The sequence below is a fragment of the Tachypleus tridentatus genome, chromosome 6, assembly GCF_004210375.1.
Source record: "Tachypleus tridentatus isolate NWPU-2018 chromosome 6, ASM421037v1, whole genome shotgun sequence".
Lineage (NCBI taxonomy): Eukaryota > Metazoa > Arthropoda > Merostomata > Xiphosura > Limulidae > Tachypleus > Tachypleus tridentatus.
The window spans coordinates 22,222,819-22,246,922 of NC_134830.1; the positions used below are offsets into that span (position 1 = coordinate 22,222,819).

At 31.1% G+C, this 24,104-nt stretch overlaps 1 pseudogene across 1 annotated transcript in view; it reads right to left on the bottom strand.

Annotated features, from left to right (window-relative positions):
* LOC143252084 (uncharacterized) overlaps positions 1-24,104 on the bottom strand; it is a 439,932-nt pseudogene that overhangs the window by 16,370 nt on the left and 399,458 nt on the right. Inside the window, exons 8-12 of the transcript XR_013028811.1 lie at positions 23,828-24,098; positions 15,011-15,222; positions 7,894-8,115; positions 7,592-7,667; positions 7,150-7,235 (exon numbers count right to left, since the gene is read on the bottom strand). The product of XR_013028811.1 is annotated as an uncharacterized LOC143252084 (transcript). The remainder of the gene's footprint in view (positions 1-7,149; positions 7,236-7,591; positions 7,668-7,893; positions 8,116-15,010; positions 15,223-23,827; positions 24,099-24,104) is intronic.

The window sequence follows — 24,104 nt, forward strand, 5'->3', positions numbered from 1 at the left end:
GTATATATTTATTTATGGGCTCACTGAGCCTCCATACAAAATTTAGTGAAGATTCATCTACAGTGGGGCAAAGTAGCAGTAAAAAAATGAAAAAAGTTAAAAACAAAACTGCAAAACTGAAAATTTGTATGTACCCTCAAATGGACCTAAGATTCATCCACATCTTGTGAAGTAATTTCATGGACATTCAATAGACAGTACTATTATATTTTTATACATATAGCACAAAAATAATCTTATTTGCCCTGTTGTTAACGGATGACTCTACATATATATCCATATTATATGGAGATAAAAAGGGAGAATTGACTATTAACCCTTAAACAGCAAGAATGTTTTAGATTGCAGCATCAACTGATGATGGCCATCGTTTAAGGATTAACTGAGTAAATGGATGAAAATAACTGGTTACTTTGTTGAGACATAATTTTATTATTACATGGCTAGTAATTTTTCTGTAACTGCTGAATAGCAATATTACAAGTAAATGAGATAATATATGACTGATGCAAGCACAAGTAAATATATTTGAGAAATGTTAAAAAAATAATTTACTTAGAAGTTAAGAGAACACTATATATGTTCTTCAAAATTATTAAACCACGGAAAAAATATTGTGTGGTTCAAAAGTTCGTTTATTGAGAGACTTTAAATAATTCTAAGTTACAAACTAAAAACTAAAGAACTAGAATTAAATTTTCAATAACAAAATTATGATGCATGATAACTGAATATTAACATGGAAATAGACATGATTTTATGTATGAATACATAATCTTAATAAAACTCTGATATACTTAATAACAAATTTTACAAAACACCAAAAACAATCACAAATCAATACAAGAAAATGAAGGACACAATCATAAACAAAAAAGAAAAATATCTTGAACATCTCTGCATATTATCTGGAACACATCTACGTACCACTACACTTGAAACCTATACTGAGTTATTTTACATCATGAGTGTTTTTATTCTTATTTGTACTTAACATTTTGGAACAATAAGGGACCTACTGATCCATCTCAGCTGTTAAATCCTCTAAACTAAATTCAAATGATTAAAAATGAATAAATAAAAATTCTTAAAACTAGCCCTTATCATTCATATACTTATCAAACGTATTCTTAAACTCACTTAAATTTACTGCCTCTGAAACAGCTGAAGGCAACCCATTCCAAAGGCCAGAAAATGAAACTGTCTTAGCTGAAAATTACTCCTACATTACCAAAATGTATATTTGTGTCCCCTTGTCGTACTATTCTCACTGTTAAATATTAGTAAAAACTACGTATCTGCACTTTCAATTCCTTTACAATCTTAAACACCTCAGTCACATCCCCCTATCTCTTCATTTTTCAAGAGAAAACAATTTGAAAGATTTCAGCCTTTTTTTGTATGACAACCCCTCTATCTTAGGCACCATTCTGACCCTTTTCCAACAATTCAATGCCTTTCCTAAGATAAGGACCCCAAGATTGAACACAGTATTCCAAATTCAGGCTAACTAGTGACCTATACAAGGAAATTATAACCTCTTTGGACTTATATTCAATATTTCTATAGATACAATCTAAACTCCTATTTGTCTTTAGAGACTCAACAGCTACTACACCAAGATTATACCCATTCAAATTATGATAACCCATGTGTATTATTTTCCATTTATTGTAATTAAAACCTACTTGAAATTTATTTGCCAAACTCAATAAATAATCTAAATCCTTTGGTAAATCAGCAGCATCCTCTTCGCATCTAGCAACATTCCACCTGCAAATTTAAGTTTGACTATTCCTTCACCTATATCATTGATGTAAATCAAAAGATCCTAAGACTGAGCCCAAAGGTACCCCACTTTTGACATTAATCTAATTTGACTGAACTCCATTTGTAAGAACCCTCTGCATTCTTATATCCAGTCAGTCTTCTACACAATTTGCTAAATTATCTTTCCCCACCTACAGAGATACTTTTTTTACGAACCTTTTATGTGGGACCTTGTCAAAAATCCAGATACACCAAATTTACACTTATCCTCATCTACATAAGCAGCAACCTTTTCAAAGAATGTCAAAAGATTCATAAAGCAAAACTTTCCCTTGGTGAAACCATGTTGACTATCCAATTAAATTCTAAAATTTGTGAAATGACTTTGTAAAGCTTCTTTTAACTGATTTTCCAAAACTTTTCCCACAACTAATGTTAAGACTAATGAGTTTATAATTCCTGGAACAATTTTTTATCACCTTACATTAGAAGTTACATTAGCTAACTTAAAATCCTGTGGTACCTGCCCACTATTCAAGGACTGACCAAAAACAGTGGTAAGTTACTCACATATCCAGTCTTTAACCTCCTTCAAAACCCTTGGGGAAATACTATCTGACCCAAGAGCCATATTGTTTTTCAAACTTCCCCATTTTTTCTTAACCAGTTCAGAATTGATGCTGTCATATTAATTAATTAACACTCCTACAAAAAGTGGGGCCGAATAGGCTCCAGAACAACTTGAAAGGTTATTAATATTAGGCTAATAATTTTGTATTTAAATGAAATTGCCATTTCATTTAATGAAATGAAATCAAATCTGCAATTTACAAATTTAATGAAATGAAATCAAATGAAATGGCAATTTCATTTAAATACAAATTTATTAGCCTAATATTAATAACCTTTCAAGTTGCTCTGGGGCCTATTAGGCCCCACTTTTCGTAGGAGTGTTAATTAATGCTGTCATATTGGTTCATCTTGTATCCATTTACCAACAATTGAAGATGTTAAATACTGATTAAATCTTCATTTGTAAAAAACTTAAGAAAAAGCAAAACTTAATAACTCAGCCATCTCATTATAATCACATACTAGCCTTCTGTCATCACCCCTCAAGAGTCCTACACTCATTTTCAACGTTATTTTTAAACTTAATTGTATTTAAAGTAATCCTTACTGTTAAATTTTACATTTTCAGCCAACCTTTAATCAACCTTTAACCTTTTAATGGTCTTAATTTCCTGTTTCACCTACTTTCTTGATCTTCTATAATGTTTGAAATCTCCTGTTATACCAGTTAATTTTGTCTCTTAAGCTCTTAGTCAGCCAACCTTTAATCAACCTTTAACCTTTTTAATGTCTTAATTTCCTGTTTCACCTACTTTCTTGATCTTCTATAATGTTTGAAATCTCCTGTTATACCAGTTAATTTTGTCTCTTAAGCTCTTAGTCAGCCAACCTTTAACCTTTTTAATGGTCTTAATTTCCTGTTTCACCTACTTTCTTGATCTTCTATAATGTTTGAAATCTCCTGTTAATTTTGTCTCTTAAACTCTTAGTCAGCCAACCTGGTTTTACACTTGCAGCTACTCTCTTCTATAAGGAATATTTTACTTCAAATATTTAAAAATATATGTTTAAACATTTTTTGCCTCTAATCAGTGTTTCCAAATAACTCGCCTGCTCAATTCACAACAGATAATTCTTGTCCCATCCTTTAAAATACATTACTATGTATCTCCACCTGTAGCAAAACATCAAAACTAATACAGCAATAGTCACTTGCACCCAGATGTTCTCCAAATTCCACCCTCTCAATCATTTCTTTATTTGAAGTTAACAATAAATAAAAAATATTGTTTCTACTAAGTTTGTTGACCAATCGATGAAGAAGGTCATTCTGAAGAGTTTCCAAAAATCTTTCTCCCTCATGGTTTGATTCTAGTATTTCCCAGTCTATACATCTGAAATTAAAATCACCCATAATTGTGACTTCATTAATATATGAAACCTTAATCACACTGTAAAGTTCTCACTGATTTCATTTGTGTTATTTTGTGGTCTGTAATAAATTTCCACTAAAAACCTTTTATATTTACCAACAGAAACCCAAATAAATTCAATCTCCTTGCTGTTATCATTGATATCTTCCATTTCTGCAGGATGTAACTCGCATTTTATATATAAAGTTACTGTTTATCCTTCTCTAAATACTCTGTTCCTCCTAAATAATATGTAGCTCTGTACTTCAAAAGAAACTTCTGTCATCAAAACCATCTACATTTAATAATGTTTCATTTATTCCCATTATAAAAAACACTTCATTGCTATGGGTGCTTTAAGGTCATCTATTTTATTTCTTATACTTCTAGCATTATAATAGTAACAAGTAAGCCTATCCTTATAACTACTTCTATACTCATTTCCTGTGCTAAACTTTTCTCTCTCATTTATTCTGTTTGCATTTAATTTTTTCTGGCTCTCACCACTGTTTAGTCCTAATTTAAAATTTCCCTAACAGTTGAGATGATAGTCTTAGCAAACAAGCCATCTTCTACCCAATTTAAATGTAAGCCCTCCATTCCAAAAAGCTCCCTTCTTCCACTGAACTTATCCCACTAGTCCAAACAGCCAATATGCTCATCATTACATACTAGCCTAGGATAAGCATCCCCAGAGTTAATTTTGGACAGTACCCTTGAGAAAATTGCATAATGGATTTTTACTTTAAATTCCTTTATCAACTCCTTGTACTTATTAATCAACTCCTCTGATCTACCTTCCCTCAGATCAGTAGCCTCTACATGTACCACAGAAACTGTATCTCTGCTAGCTTCCTTTATTATATCTCATGTTCTGTCATTTATATTCCCCACCTCCCTGGGTAGCATAACCTGATTCTTTTTTTACCTATTTACCTCACAGACTATGTTAATGAATCACCTCTAACTATAACCCATTTATAATCCAAATCCTTCTCTAACCTTTTTGTATTCCTTCCCTCCAACAGTCCCTCATTTGCAGAAACCAATGGCTGAAATTTGTTGCTCAATGAAAGAGGGTCATTACATATAAATTCATTACTTTCAGCTCTAACAGTATACTTTCTAGCTTTCTGAAAATCACTGATAGCTAATGTATCCCTTGTATGTAAATTCTTAAGCTCCTTCTAAAATCCTGCTGCCATTTTCCATAGCTTACACTTCTCTTTTATCTGTTGCCTCTATTTTAATTAGGATAGTCTCCAACTTCTCATCCAACCGACACTCTTTACATGTATTCATTACTAGCTTACTTAAAATTACATGCCAGTCTAGAGTTCCCAAGTAAATCTCACTCATTGTACTCATTACACCCAACAAACTGAACACTTAACACTAGTCTTAACCATTATATTTATGTTTACAGTCTGAAAATAAATACTGAATACCAAATACCAATAGTCTGTTGTTAACACTGCTACTATTAAGCCTAAAAAATAATGTTTATGAACAAATTATATTATTTTTTATCACTACTCTGTCTTTACATTAAAGTAATGGTCTATCTTTCATTATATAGGACTTAGAAAAACAACTTAATAGATTACTCCTTAATACACAAAGAAACAATAGACTAGTTTCTTAAATTGTATTTATTTAGTAAAACAGTGTATTCATCCTGTTTTGAGATTTACCAGCAAACTGTAATATTCCTAAGCCTAAAAGCACTGCTACACATACTAAGCCTATTTTAAGATTGTAGTAAAATTTACACCACTAAAATTTAAGTTAAAACTTTAACTATCTTATTTTAATTTACCATGTACTATATCTAGTTATTATTGGGTTAAAACCCAAGTTACTACAAATTATAAATTAAATAACTTTCATAATTCTATCACTGTATAAGAGCTTAAACTTTTCAATGTCCTCCCTCTTCAGTCACACCCTTACAACTAATCTTGTTTGAGATCCATGATGTAACATTTCTCATGAAATGTGAAGAAAAGTTATAGAGCTCCCTCATGAGAATATTCTGAAAATTGTTCAGATTGTTTAGGAAATGTCAAGAACATTTTCGATGCATTCTAAAAGTCTGCATAAGCCAATGAGCAGCCTCAGTTGCCATAGTTTACTATGTAATCAAGTAGAGAATTTTCTTATGCTGATTCTATTAAATATCTCTCTTCAAAGTTGATCATTAAAAAATAAGATGCAATTTACACTCATTGTCCGAGGGGTAAGATAAAGAAATATATGTAATATGAATAAAAGTAGTAGATTAGAGAATGAAAATTATTTAAATCAAATTTAATAACAGTCATAAGAAGAAAGTGATATTTCATTTGAAGTACAATCTGAAGAAATGAAATATGAAGCAATCATAGATGGTAGCAATAAAAGATAACCAAGTTCTCTCTCAAGCAAGTGAAATGAAGTAAATATATTGTGAAAGATTAACAGTAATATATGATAGAATAGTTTGTGTTACTTGAGTCATTTTACACAGGAATAGATTTATACGTGAAAAAGGAATGGGGGGCTAAAAGACTGAGTGCCAAATGTGAAGCCTCATTTGTTGCCATGAAACTCCTTTAAAAGGTCTGGAGGCTAGTATTGTACTTTTTATATTTTGGAAGTAAAGTGGAATGTCATAATGGAAAATTGCTAGTTATGATGTAAGATGTGAAGCTGACACTAAATAAAAAAAACACAGAAAACTTAACACCATCACCCATAGTGTTAAGAATTTCTTAATAATTTATGTAAAACATATTTCCAGGGGAAACTGATGCATTCAAACTAATTATATTAAATCTTGCATGTCTATAAGAGATTTCAACTAAAGTCAAATTTTAAATTATACCTATAACTACTATTTCACACTCACATGCAAAGTGAATGCCAAATAATCATCTTTTTCAATTACATACTGGATTTTATTTTCTCATTCATGGACACACAAACAAAATAAAGATCTCCTATACAAAATAATGAAATAAAAAATAGGAATTATCAATCAGTATTATTTCATAAGTGTGCATATAGGCTAAGAAGTAAGGTCAGAGAACCCTTGCATCAACTGTAGGCATCCAAAATTTTGAACTATTAACTAAAGGGAAGGCAGCCATCCATCAATACCTGCTGCCAAAAGAACTTTATCCATCACTTTGAACTGAATAATGGTAATAATTTTTACCATTACATCACATCTAAAGCCTCAGAACTTCAATCCCAAGCCTAGTGAACTGACCACTAAGCCACACTAGGCCAAAAAATAAAGAAATAATTTCTTTTAACTCCACTGGTCCCCAAAACAAGAAATTACAGAAAAAAACACTATTATTTTTTTATGTTATAATATAAAAGCACAAAGTAATTTAACTAAACTTACCAAGATGTCACATACGTCATTGACTGACTTTCCCCTCATTTCTATACCATTCACTTCCAAGATTTCATCTCCTTCATGAAGAAGTCCTAAACGATTTTTTGCTTAATTATAAAATTACCATATAATCTTCACTAACAACCATGTCAAAAACCACAAGTTAATAATTTAAAACTACAAAACGGTTTTTAATAGGTGATCATTTGTAAAATACCTTTCTATAATCATAAAAATGGGAGAGTTACAAAAATACACAAGACAAAAATCCTCTTTCTATAAAATTTCTTCACACAAAAATTTCTTTAGAAAATTAAAAATAAAATTATTTAAATTACTTATGATAACAGTAACATAGATTTTACATTATTCTTTCAGTGAGCAATTTTTACATTAAATATGTCAATGTATAATTAATGTACATGTAAGAAATACTATAAATGTTTACCACTTTTTTCAGCTGCCCCTCCTTTTACAATTCTCCCTATCACAACAGCCTCACCTTCATTTCTTACAGTAGCACCCTGTACAGAAATTTTCACAAGTGCTGAATGATTAAAAACTCTTAGTGGGACACGATCAAAAATACTTTTAACTTCTTAAGGTATTTAATCAATATACTTTTCAACAATATTTCCTAATATAAGAGCATTTAATATCAGGAAATGTGCTAAATATGAAGAAAATGCTTACTTGTAATTATCCAAGCATCTATTAAACTAGAGTTAGTAGTAAGTAGTTTTGACTTACTAAAGGTTCACTTGTTTTATCTATCCTGACAATTTTAACACTATCTTCAGTATACTGAGAAGCAAGACCAAGTAATTCCTCATCAGGAGTCACTTCTGGAAGAGCCTGTTTCTCAGCAACCTTGTCATGGGCAAACATCAAGCCTTCAAATTCATATTTACTAAGTATATCATAGAGCTCAGCTGCTTCTTGTAAAGTGCACTCTTGTAAGGAATTTATTGCCTGTAGGAGAAAAAAAAACAAGGCATACAACAATACAAAATCATAGAAAATCTTGTATTCAAATAATTAAAATTTTCTGGTCCATTAACTACACTGTAAGAGATAAATAAAATCAAATTATGATAAGCTGGATTTTCCTGTAGAAACCTTGATATGTTTGGGTCTTAGGTCACTGTAGCTGAAAAACTTCTAAAAGAATATTTAGCTTCAAGCAACTGCATTTTATTGAACCATAGAATAAATAGATCTCTTAAAAGTGCAAATTAAGAGTTAGGCTATCATCTATTAAATACTTAATCATCAAAAACCCTTATAAAGCAGATTACAACATGATCCCATGGTGATAAGGAATTAAAGATAAATATGATTATATTTGAGTTCTTAACTGATTCAAAGACTACTTTCTATATAAATCTAACACCAAAGTATAAAGAAATTCATAACTCTGCAACATTATCTTGTCAATATGAATATTTTATGCTTGTTGAAGGACATAATGATAAATTTCTCATTTCTGTCAATTCTGTCTCAATTACAGAGACTAAAATCATTTGTTTTGTTTTCGGTTGGTAATATTACATTGTTTCAAATCTTGATAGTTCTGAAAGGTAATAACAATTAATACTATTGTTTACTCAATGGTATTTTTAAAGTTAACTTTACAGTGTTGTAAATGACTGCTAATTAACAATAACAGGCTATAAACTAATATCTGAATTTCTGGAACAAAATTTTTAAAATCAACACACTGTCAGTAATTTTATTACAAGAATAAATTAACAATTGTTTGTGAATTTGTGATATTATCTGGTATATAAAATATATGTAAGAAGAATAGTAATTACTGTAACAAGAAGTTCAACAGCAAATGTTTCTGACCTGACTAATTTGCAAAAAAACAATTTTGGATACAATGTTAAATGTGAAAACTCAGTGCTTTATTTTGGTAAACATAAATCAATTTCAAGACAGCACTAATTGGGTAGCTGGTTGGGGGAAAGTTTGAATAAGTCAAAGAACTCATTACTATATATTTGTTACAATAAAATATGGCTATTCTCCCTGAGTACATTTGTCACTTATATCACTTGATTATCCCAATAAGTAAAAACAAGGGCACTAAACCTAGTATTATTAAGTCTTTATAAAGTCAATTACTACATTCCCAATAGACTAGTATTAGGCTAAGGAGTTACCTAGAAACACCTTCCATTGATAAATTTAGAGCACCAAATGTGAATGGTTCTTAACAATACTTGACTAACTTAACAATACTGTCATGACATTCCTTAGACAGTATAACTATATGCTAAACACAATACACATTCCAATCGCATGCATGTAACTGTAAAAACTCTTAATAAACAAGAAATGTTTGCCTTTCTAAGCTGAAAGCAGAAAAATGACAACTAAATACCTCACAGTTATTTGTAAAATATTATTAGATTATTTTCATAAAAAGATCTTAATCCTTTAAAGTAAGAAAATTTATCTTTTTCTTTTGCTATTTCTCCTGTTTATAAAATTAAAGACAATACATTATGTGAATTGTTTAACTCATTTCATTGTGGTATCCCAATTCCACGTGATGTACGCATATCACTTTAAGATGTTTTTGCAACTTGTAGTGTTCAGTTGACCTGAAAATGATCCATAGAGTAAATTCAAAAGCTTGTTAATAAACTCATTTTGACATGACATACATGTAAACCTATTTTAGTCTTACTGTGTACTTTTCTTTCTTGTTTAAACACATTCAGTCCATCATTATCACAACTTTCAGTTTTAGCATTAACTGAAATGCTACAAAGCACTTCCTCTCTAAAACTTGTATATTTAAACTTAATACACTAAGAAAAATTATGGTTAATCCAATTACAAATGTCCACATGTGGAAACAAATATATTAATATCTTTAACCCATAAGTTAAGACTGAAAAGGGAATCAAATACATAACTTTAAGTGAAATAATATGCAACTTGGATAACTCTTGGACAAAACTTACATGCAATCATACCTGTAATCTATGCTACCGTTCATTCAATTTCCAAAAAATTATCAAATATCCCTAACCTCTGTATTTGTTTAACATCAAATATTATAATGTTTTTTTTTCTTGTACAAAATATGCTTATATATGAATAATACATGATAATTGAAGAGTCAATGATAAATACATATATTAAACTTCTATAAGAAGTTCACACAGTTAAATTTACTCATCTTTGATATGTTATTATAAAGTTATTATTTTCCTACATCAAAAATATAATTGGGATAGGTACTTTCTCACATAATAGCTATTATTTTTCAGTGTCGCTCTCTATATACAATTTTTCTCGTCATATCACAAATCTTGAAATTCGCACCTACTCCATAATAAATATTGTTCATTGTGTCCTCACTTTTAAACACAATGTCTCCTGGTGCATGTGACTTGCTTTGTTTGGTTCTACCTAACCAGCACTTTGAGATTAGGCAGAAAGTAAGCACTGGTTTCAAGTGAGGAGGAAGGGTGAGAAATGTGAGAAGAGATAAGAATCTATTGCAAATATATTTTAAACATAGGAAAATAAGAACTTTTGACCCAGTACTATACCTTCCTTCACATAACAGCTAAAACCTGACACTGAAAAGATGGAGGGACTGGTGCCAGGGATATAGTTTTGAAAGCATCCAAAGCACACCCATTGAGTGTGAACCTCTAATGAGAGAACAACACACATGTGAGATCACACCAGTTCTACACTAAATATACCCTTTGTCAAGTTATGTGGTAAATGCTGCATAAACTGGTAGAAACTGAGTAAAGCACATCCAATAAATGAATGTGTCCCATGGTGTACAATGGCTATGGTGTGACAGAACATACCAGGTTAAATCCAGATCAAAATCAGGCATACATAATCTGACCCCCCTGCAGTTAGTTTCTGGTAAGATACCATGGAATAAAATGATGAGATCAGGGTACACACCATCTTCACCTCAAGTAAAGTAGAACAGAAGGAGAAAACTTCCATAGCAGTTGACTAAGTAGAGTACGTGTGTGCAAATTCACAACTAACACCAGTCCTCTTGGTACCTAGCATCCAAATGATGGTAGGGAGGGATGTGTCAATGTAAGGTTCACTTCAAAACCAAAAAACAAACAAAAAACAACTGGACCAGTTTAACTCTGTGCTACATCTGCTTCAAGTAGTGAACCTCCCTGAGGTAAAGCACCAGAGGAACAACATTTACCCTCCACAAGGTTATCTTCTGGATAAGACCACACAGAAACTGGAGCTCATGTTGACTGCCTGAAATAGGGAGGAATATACCAGTATAATAAGTTGACAAATCCAACCTGTAAGGGAAGAAAGAGAAAAGCCATGTAAGGAGGAAAGGTTCCAAGGAATAAAAAGATGGGATCATGAACCATGAAAGAATGCCACAAGAGCAATATAACAACCAAGAGTACAGACAGTAAACTGAAGTCAATCCAGATCAGACCAAAAATAAAGGTGGGAAGTAGAGGGAAGGGAAACAGCATGAACAAAAAATGTTCCTCATGAACTGCTGAAGATTTATGAACAAAAAATTAATCTAAATAAAGGAATATGAAACACAGTACGTGAAATGTCACCTGTAAAAATAACAGACAGACCATGCCCTACAGGCTAAAATAAGTAAGAAATAAGTCTTAAGGATAGCTGAGACAAGGAACAAGAGGACAAAGGTTCAAATAGAGAGAATCTGCCACTGAAAAATAATATTGACATTCCAATCTGAAAAAAAAAACGCATGACAAGGAAGTTGACGAATTCAAAAAGAATGTAATAAAAGGGAAACAATAGGAGAAGAAAACATAACATGGTAACTGGAAAAACAGGTAATGAAAACTTGAAATGGAAGAGACAGAAACCCCATCTTAAAACAGCCAAATAATAAGTCTATAAGGAGAGGAAGAGTGGACCAAAATGGGAGAACACCGTGACTTAATGACCAACAGCTGAAGATATTCCACTGATATAGATAAACTGTAAAGGAGGAAGTGTGAAAAACTGGGCTAAAAAGGAAGCAACATATAATATGGATCTCCTCACAAGGGACCACATAAATGCTGGCATGAAGCTGGAAGGTACAAAGGGTGGGATGAAGAACCAGTGACTGTGGTTGATGGAGTGAAAAGAATAGGTAATAGGGGAGGGGTTTGAAGCTGAAGGAGAAGATACCAAGATAATACTGGCCAGTAATGAGAGTAAGGAGCAATCTGAAGGATTCAGCTTGGAGTGGAATGGATGACTGAATTCACTATTTAAAAAAAAAGTAAAGAGCCAGATAAAGGTACAAGTTAGTCCAGACCTGGCTATGAACATCCACAGCCAGAGTCTATGGATAAGGAACCTGGAGACCAAAAACGAGTTTACACAGTGTTGAAGGAAGTGGCTAAAACACTTAGATGACTGGAAAACCACTAGAAAAACTGAGAGTTGAGGGAACCACTACATGGAGCATAACAACCAGGCACAATGTGAAAAGCACCCAGAACATGTTATGAGATGTATCTGTAGTATATGGGCCTAATAAAGTAGTTCCAATATTCAAGTACAAAGGAAATAAGAACAGGTTCTCCTTGGTGATTGAAATAAGAGCCAATTATGGAATTGTCTTAATGGACCATGACAAGTCTGTTCCATACAATAGGAAGAAAATGATCTAAATGACATTATACTGCCAACAGATTCAAGATGTTGATGTGGTACAACATTTCTGTTTGAGACCATTGTCTGGTAGTCTCCTGCTGATTGACTCATGCCTCCCAACCCTGGAGAGAAGCAGAAGCATTGATGAATAGGTGCATATCTAGAAAAGAAGGAAAAAAGCAGTACATCTACTGTGAGATTGTCCCTGTTCAACCACAATTGGGATTATCAAGAAGCAAAGGAGAAAAATGTAATTGTGGAGTTCAAGGGATCACAAGCAAGATTCCATTGGATATTCAATGTCCAAAGAAGAAAACATATATATGCATGACCCAAAGGGACAAGGCTTCCATGGAAGCACAAGTCCACATGAGCAGAAAGAGAAAGAAAAGAATAAATGTGGAGAACTGAAAGCACTGAATGCAGATGAAGTGGAGATGATTGGGCCCAACTGAAGCAAGTGTTGAAAAACACCCAAATGGACAAGATAATAAAAAGAAATCAAGAAAGACTTTTTCCAACTTGGAAATCTAAACATCACAAGCTGCTTTTGTCAATAGTTTGAAAGAAGCAGAGTCAATCATCCAGGTAGTGATGCAAGTACATCCCTTGAGCATGCATAAGCTGGGAAAGGTTTTTATGCTTGACAAAACACATAATGTGCTAAGGCAAGCACAAAATTGGATTTACAGGATATGCCCACCAAAAAGGCAAAAATGATTATTAGGAAAAAGGGATGAAACACATAAATTTAAACTCTCTACAAATGATGGCCAAAAAATCTCTGGGTAAGATCCCACATCTGAAACCTGTATCATGACAATCAAAGTAGTGATGACTTTAGCTTTAATTAAATAAGTGAAAGTGACATTTTAAAAAATATTAAAATTTATGATATTTGCCTACTGAGAAGTGATAGATAGAATCCAGTAGAAGTCAAATGCATCAGGACTGAAATCAACCTTGAAAAAAGCCAGAAAGAATAATATACACAAAGGTACCAGTTACTCCAGTCTTGACAAAGAACATCGACAGCCAGAGCCTGTGGATAAGGAATTAGATATCGAAAATGAGAGTACAAGTGCTAAGGAAAGCAGCAAAAGCATCCAAATGAGGAGTATCCCTATAAAACAGAGAACTACATCAAGTTTACTTTAGAAACAAGATATTATACATTAGTCAAGTAACGTTTATTCACAGTGTAACATTGTTATCATTATGATGTTTAATTACTCTAAAATTCAAATAAATTTCACATTCATTTTATAATTCTGGTTTGGTTTGAATTTTGATCAAAGCTACACAAGGACTATATGCAATGAACAGTGGGATTCACTGTCACATTATAATGCCCCCACGGCTGAAAGGGTGAGCATGTTTGGTGGGGGGAAGGGGGGTTTAAACCTGCAACACTCAGATTACGAGTTGAACACTTTAACCCACCTAGCCATGCTGGCCTTATAATTCTGATATACATCTTTCACCAAACTACACTTCCATAATATATTTCCTATTGAATATGTTCCACTCCTATTGGTGGAAGGTTATCACTTAATGATTTACATGGGATAGAGTTGGTGTGACACAAGCAGGTCAGATGATATCTTGAGATAACAACCTCCTTTATTTTTCATTCAAGTAGAAAAAGTACCCTAAAATAACACTATTACTGTCCTGGCTGAAGAATGACAAGTTTTCTTAATCTATAACAGTTCTTAAAAATAGTCCAAAGAGATCTCTGGAATCTCCAGAAAGTCATTATTATATGTTACACTTGGCACTTTTGGTTGTTTTGTTTTAAACAAATGCTAAGATTTACATATTTCTCTAACAGAGTGAAAGAATTCTGATTCACATCTACGAAACATTTTTTATCAAACTTACTTTTATTCTATAGAGAGTATAAATTACTTAGAAGAGAAATCATTGCACTTTAGAGTACTAAAATAACAGTGCTACAATTGCAGTTTAAACCAGCACCACATATGAATCGCAAATCATTTTACAAATGAGATATAATAAAAAAAAAAGGAAAACAAATCTTCCAATTAATACTTCTTTCAGTGCTATATCAAGTGCTGTTATATAAAAACTGCTGTTTTTTTGTTAAATAGAATTATTTCACTTCTTATTGAAAGATGGAAAAGATGTAGTTCAAGAAAATACAATTTACTTTGTTTAAGTACATAACTGTAAAATAAGTACTAACATCTTGAGTGATATACTGAGCTTCACTTGAGAAGGGAGTGGGCGGACGGTTGAAACAACAAATATTTTGAATTCTGTTATGTAACTCCACAATAGTCTTGAACTCTTCATTTCTCAAGACTTCTTCAATGATAGATAAATCCAGTGATTTAATGCCATTGTTATGTAGATATGTTTGGAGTCTGTCAAATGACATAAGTATTTCTTGGTAGTCTGAAATTAAACCCAACAATTATTAAATTGAACATGAATATGTGTTAACTTTTCTTCACAACAACAAAAAATAAATAAATTAAATTTTCATAACCCATATACAACTTATCATAATACAGCAGTTTCAATAGGAGACCCTAAACTGATTTATATAGGCTAATGAAACCATGACATTTTCAACAATACAAATTTCGCTTGAAATTTATTACTAAAGTACTGTTCATAAGAAATTGTTGAATAAATGTTTCATACTTATTTTAAAGAAAAGAAAGAGATTAGTATTTTAGTTAGAAAACATGATAATTACATAATTATAAAAACAGACAAATCAATAACTATTGCAAGAGAGTTTAGTTCTGTGTAATAAGTATTACCAATCGGGGAAAATCTGTATTTTTGAAATAACTGCTATTGAACAGTGGCTGCATGCTTGTTAAGGTCACAATAAGCAAACATTTAGTTTTAGTTAAACATAGTAAGAAATTTTGGGATGTTCACTGACTACCTTTCTTCATACCTCTATAAAGAAGCACACCATGATTATTTTAGAAAGCAAGTGCTACACACTGGTCAAGTAATACTTATTCACAGTGTAGCACTGTGATAATAATGGTCCTTAATTAATTAAAGATTCAAAGAAATTTCACATTCATGTCATAATTCTGATATACATCTGTTGCCAAACTACCAGATTATATTTCCTATTAAAATGGTATAAACCCTTAAATTACAAAGACTCTTAAAAAAAATTACTCTAGTAATATACATCAACTAAGACATGTCTCAAAACTTGCTCAATGATATTTCAGAAGGGTGAAACCATACAGCAAAGTTTTTTTATGTGGTTCTGTTCTAATTTACATGGGACTAGAAAGTACTAAAGAAAACAATTGCTGGTAATTGTTACCATAATTGTAAGCAGCAAGAGTGTTTCACTTGCCAGTTTTGTGGTTTGCACTGGAGCTGCATTGCATACTTAGTCTAAGTATTCGAACATGGGAATAGCAAGACTGCAGCTTCAAATCATTTATTAGTCACCAAGGGGACCAGCTAACTTACACCATCCAGCTTCTGTGGATCAATATTGCCAGAAATGTAGTTAAAAATACTTTGTCCAGTTGGCAGCTTACTGGAGATTATAATAAAATAAATATCATGTAAACTGCTAATGTTTTTTTATCACATTGTTCTTAATTTGTCTATGATCATTACAAATATTAAGCTTATTGTTTCACCCATTTTTACTGTTTAAATCATAATGTTTAATAATAAATTACTTTTATACCATGTGTTGCCTGTTGATGATTAGTAATGTAGACTTTGTTAATCTAGTTTTTTTTGCCAAAACTGAGCATGGGTTATTTTTGTTATACAGTTAGAAAAAAATCATTGTTACATGCAGCTAAAGAAGAATTGATGTTTGAGAACTGAAAATATTTATACACAAGTAGATTACAAGCTATTCATTAATATTTAATACACTATGATACAGTTACAGTTAATTTTAAAGAATAATAATATTGTTTCTAGTAGCAGTATCAAACCTGCTAGTGGGGAATAAAAAGTTGTTAGCAATCATTTCCCAGTAAGGTAAGTTGAAAACCTGGAATCATAAGTAGAGTAAATGAAATGAAAATTTAACAATGTTATCATGAGTGTAGAATTCTGAAAAGAATAAAAACACAATGAAATTTCATTTTTTAAATAATGGATAAAAAAAGTGTAAAAACCAAATTTTCTACCTAGTAATAGGCATTGGCTGCTTACATATTCAGTGGCTTATGATGAAAATGCTCAGGAGTGATAAGAAGCTTCCCCATTGGTCAGAATTGTAGACAGACAGCGAGTGTCGTTTCTATAACACACTTACGATTGGTGGCAATGTGTTGTTGGGGGAGTGAAAGTATTTTAATACAGCAGTCAAGCAATGTAACTACTTTTAAGAACTGACAAAAATATTGACAGTAAGAAGCACACAGTTTTTAATGTTGGTGGTAGACTTTTACCCACATAACCTTGATACAACTCCCTGTCAACAATTGTAATAAGCTTAATACTACAGCATAACCTTGATACAACTCCCTGTCAACAATTGTAATAAGCTTAATATTACAGAATTTAAATCAGACGTTTTTGTTCAGAAATTTATTAACAAATAACATCATGACAGATTAAGAGCAATACTTGTCCTTCAGGAAGGATATGTTATGAAATTAGACAAGCATTTTATTATATACTAAATTTTCATATGAAGGCTTTGATTTTAATTTATATTGCTACTAATCTACTGCACTATGAATCATACTCTTACATTGACAATGGAAGTAAACAATAGATGAAACACTTGTAATGTAATAACTTCACTAAGTTTTTAATAGATAAATCCTTATTCTTAACTTTTATGTATTCAGCTGTGTTATGGTTATAATTCCACATATATTGAACAGTCTTGTGAACTTAACAGTAGTAACTTACATTTACTGTTGTGAAATCTTGATAACTCCTACAAATATAAATAACTGAATGGTCTAGACCTAGAAATATTTGAAAGCCACATAAAATAGATCTTAATTAGATGGTATGTAAATTAAGGTAAGATATAGACATAATAAAACAGGGGTTGGACTTAATGCAGCTGAGATAGTAAAATGTATTTTCAGCCTCATCCATTTATGGGCCTTCTGAATCTCCTCATGTGACTTTGCCACTGTTTCCTATCATCCTCAAAGAATTACTCTGTGACCTATCCCCACAACAAATCAATATTTTCTTCGACCATTATGGACCTAGAGCATCCATTGATCTCACAAATACAAAATCCTACAACAGGGAGGAATTTTTCTCCAGCCCTCAAAGCATGTTAACTTAACATACCTTTCTAGTCCTTAGAATTCCTTCCCACAAGTGACCTGCTCAACTCCCTAAAGTCAAAACTAACATTTTCACAGCCTTTCTAAGAGGCACAAACCTTACTATTACTCCTGACAAAATTCAACATTCTCTCAAATAATCAGCCTACACAAAGTTACATGTAATTCATTATATCCACTTCCAACTAAATAACAAAGCTACTCCATTCATAAAGTTCATCACATTATACAAACCAATAGAATATCTTATCCTTAATCATGAGTGCTGTTTCCAATACTTTCACTACAAAGCCAGAAAAACCTTCTAGGGGCAGTCATCAACAGCCTTCACTACTCACAGCTCCATCAAATAATTTACAATTCCTAAACCCAAGTGCCACCACACATTACTTTGTTCACTGCCACCAATTTACCCAAACAAGTTGAGAAACTTCCACCACTAACCAAAACTCACAGACTGACTTCCCACAAACTAAAGTTTCAGTCACATCACCAACTATTATCACTTTTTCTACCCAGTCTACATAAGCCAAGACCCACATAAGAAGGAAATCAGTGCAAACTTAACCACATCCACTACTAACCTTCAGCAAATAACTTTTCTGTAACCTTTCTCAATGACTTTGGCCTCACACACTACCTTAAGACAACAGCTGCAGTCATCCCTTTCCAAGCTTACATTTTCCTCAATGCAACTGTCTTCTGAGAAACTAACTGTTATCTTCTTAATTACTGACATTTTTTTCCATTCAGGGCTTTTCTCAGGCATGGCCTGGGCACACATTTTTTAGCACCTACTACCAAGGCATCTTCCAATTTGCTATGTCAACACAAGCTTCCTTAAGTAAGCTTAAACCAAATATTTTCAAGTACAGCCAATGCCATCATCATGAGAGGAATAAAGAAAAGCTAAAGCTTCTGAGCACCCTCTGTAATCAATATCCTTGAAGTTTAACCTCAGAAGATCTCTAACCAAAATTCCTGCCACATGTTGTTGTTGATGTATATTGATGAAGCATAAATCTGACATTTTTGATTAATAAAGTGTATGAATATAAATACATTAATGCTGAAACGTTTTTATAAAGATAACTATTGTCAATATATAATATTTTAAAACATAATTCAAGTAAAATAATTTCTAATGATAGAAAATACTGAGAAGTATTGTAGGCATCATCTAGCTCAGAAAATTCCAGTATTCTAGATTTTATTTTATACATTACTTATCAAGATGAGATAAACTATACATTAAAAAAATGGTAAAACAAGTTGGAATAATAATGCTCAAATAACTAAATAATTAACAAAACATAAAAACAACTAGTTTTGAAAGCCATCAAAACTACAACACTAGCTAGCAATATGCTAGTTTAGTAGGGTAATTAATTTACTTTCTGTAACATTTAGATTCTGATAACGTTTGATCTGTACCTAAAAACTTTTGTCTCTTTTCTTTTGGTCTTTATTATTATATTGAACATTTTAAACACATTTAAACATATTTTTAGCCAAGAAGAATCTCAGGTTTCATTTCAGGATAACTTAAAATTCCTCAAGATCCTGTATTGTCTTTGATTCTTCACTTATTTCTACTGGTGTGCCATCATTTTGGTAACTTTCTTAACTTCATACGTTATGCACACACATTAAATAAAATATTAAAACTAGTTACAAATATTCAATATTTGCATACATATAAAAATATTTAAGAAACATTTTACGTGTTGTTGTTTTTTTATGAAAACAAATACATATGTACATTTCACTTCCATCAAATATAAAATAATGCAAATTTCTTTATACATTTGTAATACCTTATGATGTTTACACACATGTTTAAGCTACTAAATGCTATAACGTTATTTGTAGTGATACTAAGAGTAAAAGTAAAAAAACAAAAACTGTCATTTTTTGGGGCAATAAACAGTATAGCTTTGGTTGTCAAAACTGGGAAGTTGTAAGTAATAATAAATATCTTAATTTCCACTGTGTCAACAATGTTGTTTTTTGTGTTTTTTTACCCCTAATTTAGTTGTACAGTGTACCTGACAATAAATATATGAATAAATATAAATAAATATATTGAACATATGAGAGATTTCACAAGTACTTAACTTACAACTACTGAAATAGTAATGCCTTTGGAAGGTTGAATTTACTTCATAAGGATGATATTCTTTGGCTTGGTATGTAAATAACTGGTCTGGAATGTTTAAGAAATAACAATCAGATATATAACATTGATGTTCTCATATGTCCAGTACATGAGGCTAAACATACAGCACATTAATGGATAACCATGGTTTAATATGTTATTTAAAATATGATAATGAAACTTTTAAATAAGTTCTGAGAGGTTGCTAATTACCATATTTAAACTTCAGTCTGTAGATATAAGTTCTATATTTCAAAAATAATACAAATGCTTAAAATAACAGTTACAAGTTAAACTTTATTACAACTATTTCTTAAAAATATTTAATAAAAAAAACAGATTTTTTTAATATACCTTATCTCACTAATCACTGCTGTTAACATACTTTGTTACATCTAGCTTAATCATCTGTTCTGTGTTATGATTAAATTCAAACTGACCTTTTTGTTCTTTTTTTTGAAGAACTGTTGACTTTGCCAATAAATCACATACAGAAATTTCCTTGTAACCCTGAGGTCACTTTAAGAATGTTAGATGATGTAACTGAATGTCTGAACTAATATCAATACTATTCACTCTCCCAGGCCTAAGCCCCATACTTGGTGAAGTGACAAAATATTTGGACTTGGGTTAGATGCTTTTGGACAAGGTTAAATTAATATAAGTTTGAAAGAAGTATGTTCATTCATCATTTATTAAGATTATGAGAGCATAATCAGTTGGGAAGCACTATATTATACTAATTCAGATTTCAGGAGACTATAAGTTTGAAACTTCAAGGTATTTTATAAAACTATTTAACATTAGAAATGTTAAGAATTCAAGAAGCACTAAAAATTCCCAATATTTAGACAGGATATTGTTTTTTTTATCAAACATATAAAGTTTTGTATTTTATGACTAAGATTTTTATATTTTCTATCCTGCAATATTCAAACAAAGACAATTAAACATTTTTAACCATACAGTATCACAAGCCTTTATAGAAACATTGAATAGTTAATGGCCTATTTATTTGTGTTTATACATTTACCATAAGTCTGTAATTCCTATAACATACAAAATGTAGAGATATTGACAATAAACAACATCAGAATGGGCATGACTTTACAACATATGAAAATCTTACTAATTAGTTTTAAACTCTATTATACAAAATATTGAAAAAATAAAAAAACAAATAATAAAAAATTGTTTCATTACATATTCAGGTAACTATAGTCATTTCTAACTTTTATTTTAAACCTGAGTAACAGAATACAGGCATTACATATGAGTGATGCAAATTCTTTCCAACGTCTCTGAAGTGGGCAAATTTAAGATATGTAATTGAGCATGTTATTGAAACTATATATGTAGTAGCAACACATGCAAAAGTCTGAATTTTTACATATGCAATGATATTTATGTGTACTGAACATTTTGAAAAAATAATTAACAAAAGCAGAACATAAGAAATTTCCCCTGAACAAACTTCTACAGTACTTAATATTTTAAAATTCTAACTATATACAATAAGAATACTGGCATTGCACATTTATTTAAAAAGTTATTTTTTAAAATCATTTTACACATCTAAAAAATTATCTACTTACTTAAATGGACATGTATGAACCTGAGAAAAGGTACTGACGATCTGAGGTATCACAGGGAAAGTTTAGAGATATTTCAGTTCAAATTTTCTTTGAAACCATTTTTACTGTAACATAGTTAATCATTAAGTAATAGATGTTGAAAACATTTGTATCTGTGTTCAGTCTGCTTTTATTTATAACTTTAATAGTAAGTGTTTCCATAAAATAATAAATAACACACAGGTTTAAACAGATACACAACTAAAAATGTTTTAAAGTGTGTATCTATGTTACCCTTATGTGTTATTTGTTATTTTAACATTATGCACAAGTGCCAAGAAAACAATAGTGTTTTTTCATGAAAGAAAACATTTACAAATGAAAAGATATTTTACTTGATTTCCTTTTATAGTGACTACACAGTTCTTACTTATAATAAACATCTTTGATTGTGATTCTTCTACAATGAGTTGAGATCTTTTGCATTCATATTTCAGTTAATGTACGTTTATTGCAATATTAGTTTAGTTTTATCACAACAAACATTTGTTTATAACAGCTGATTACTTGCACAAAGCAAATCTATCACAGGTAAATAAACAATGAAATAACTTAGCTCCTGCATGTTCTTGTATAAATATTAAATTCTATAATAAATGACAAATACATCATCACCTCAGTGTACTTCAGTACCAGACATTAGTTATTAAAATGTCTGTTTCAAAGATGGAAGGCAGAAACAAACCACAAAGTTCCTTTTCATAAACAAACAGAGCCTTTATTAATACTTCTTTGGGCACTAATCTTCAACAACCAAAGAATGAGAGATAACATATCAATGCTACTGAATAAATCACATAAGCTGACTCCATATAGCAGCAAATCCTCCTGTTGTTCATAAAAAAAACTGAACCATAAAAAATACTTAGCAGGAAAATAAACACTCTAAACTTTAATAACCACAAAACAAGTAATCCTTTGCTTACCAAAGATACTAAACAACATGTGAGCTGATTCAGTCAGTAATCATTTGATTTGAATGTGACAATGAATACTATTGTTGTATAAATGAGCTTTACTTCATCATTTCCTGTTATCTTAAATATTATGTGTTGTGTATCCTGACCATTGAACAATTTTTCCTTTCTTTGTATTTGAATATTTTATCATTTCTTTCTCTGCCTTCTGTCAAAAGTTAAAAGTAAACCTAAGTTCTTCACAGCCTTCTATGTTGCCATTAAATTCAGTAAGACGATTACACAGAATTAATTAAGATAAAAATAAGCAATATATAGATATATATACTTTAAACAATAGATATGTTATTATGGTGTATTTTAAATTATTACCAACTGTTCTTAATTAATTTCAAAAACATTTAGTGTAGCTATTAACAGTCAAACCCAAGACTAAATTCAAAACAGATGAATTAAATTTGCAAGTTTTTCAAGCAATTTAGCTATAAAGAAGACAAGCAAACTCAGAAGGAAACTTAACTTTCTTTTTGACCCTATATAAAGCTTTGGAAATTTTCAAGCACATAAAATTTTGAAATTAGTCTAAACAATATGTGATTCACTTTTGATTACTTTCAATTCTTGGTTGGGTATACAACCCTCAGGTCAAATAAGAAATAATTTGTTTTTTTATATCTCTGTCATAATATATACAAAGAGATTTTTTTCTTTAGAATATCCAATCCTAAATTAATTTGCTTTGGTTAAACTCTGATTCTAACAATGGATAAATTATTATATGTCTATAACGTACAAGTTCTTTTATACCATTTTTATTTTGTTCAACTTTGTCTTGTACTTATACTGATTTTTATATCTGAATTTTTTTTTAACATATTTTTCCAGACAAAAATAATAAACCACACAGTTTCTCATAAACAAAATGCAAATACTATTGTATGAATCTTATTGAAAAACATGTATGTAAGTAGATAATAGAGGTCATCTCAAATCAATTATATATGTAGTTTAAGTTATTCTACATACCAACAATTTTTTTCAGTTCTTCACATTCTCCTTGGTCCCCAGGTAAACTGACAACATCTCCAATATTGATCTTCCCTTGTTGACCTACTGGTAAAGTCCCTATGTTACTTTCGTCCAGATCAAAAGCAGTGTTTACTATTCCTGACCTTGGAATTAACTGTGGTGTACTTTCAAGTGCTTGGAGCTTTCTTGAACCACGTAGAGATGATCTAAGGAACTCCTCTTCCTGTGCTATTCTTTCTTTCTCTTCATTTCTTTTTCGAATATCTTCCTGTAA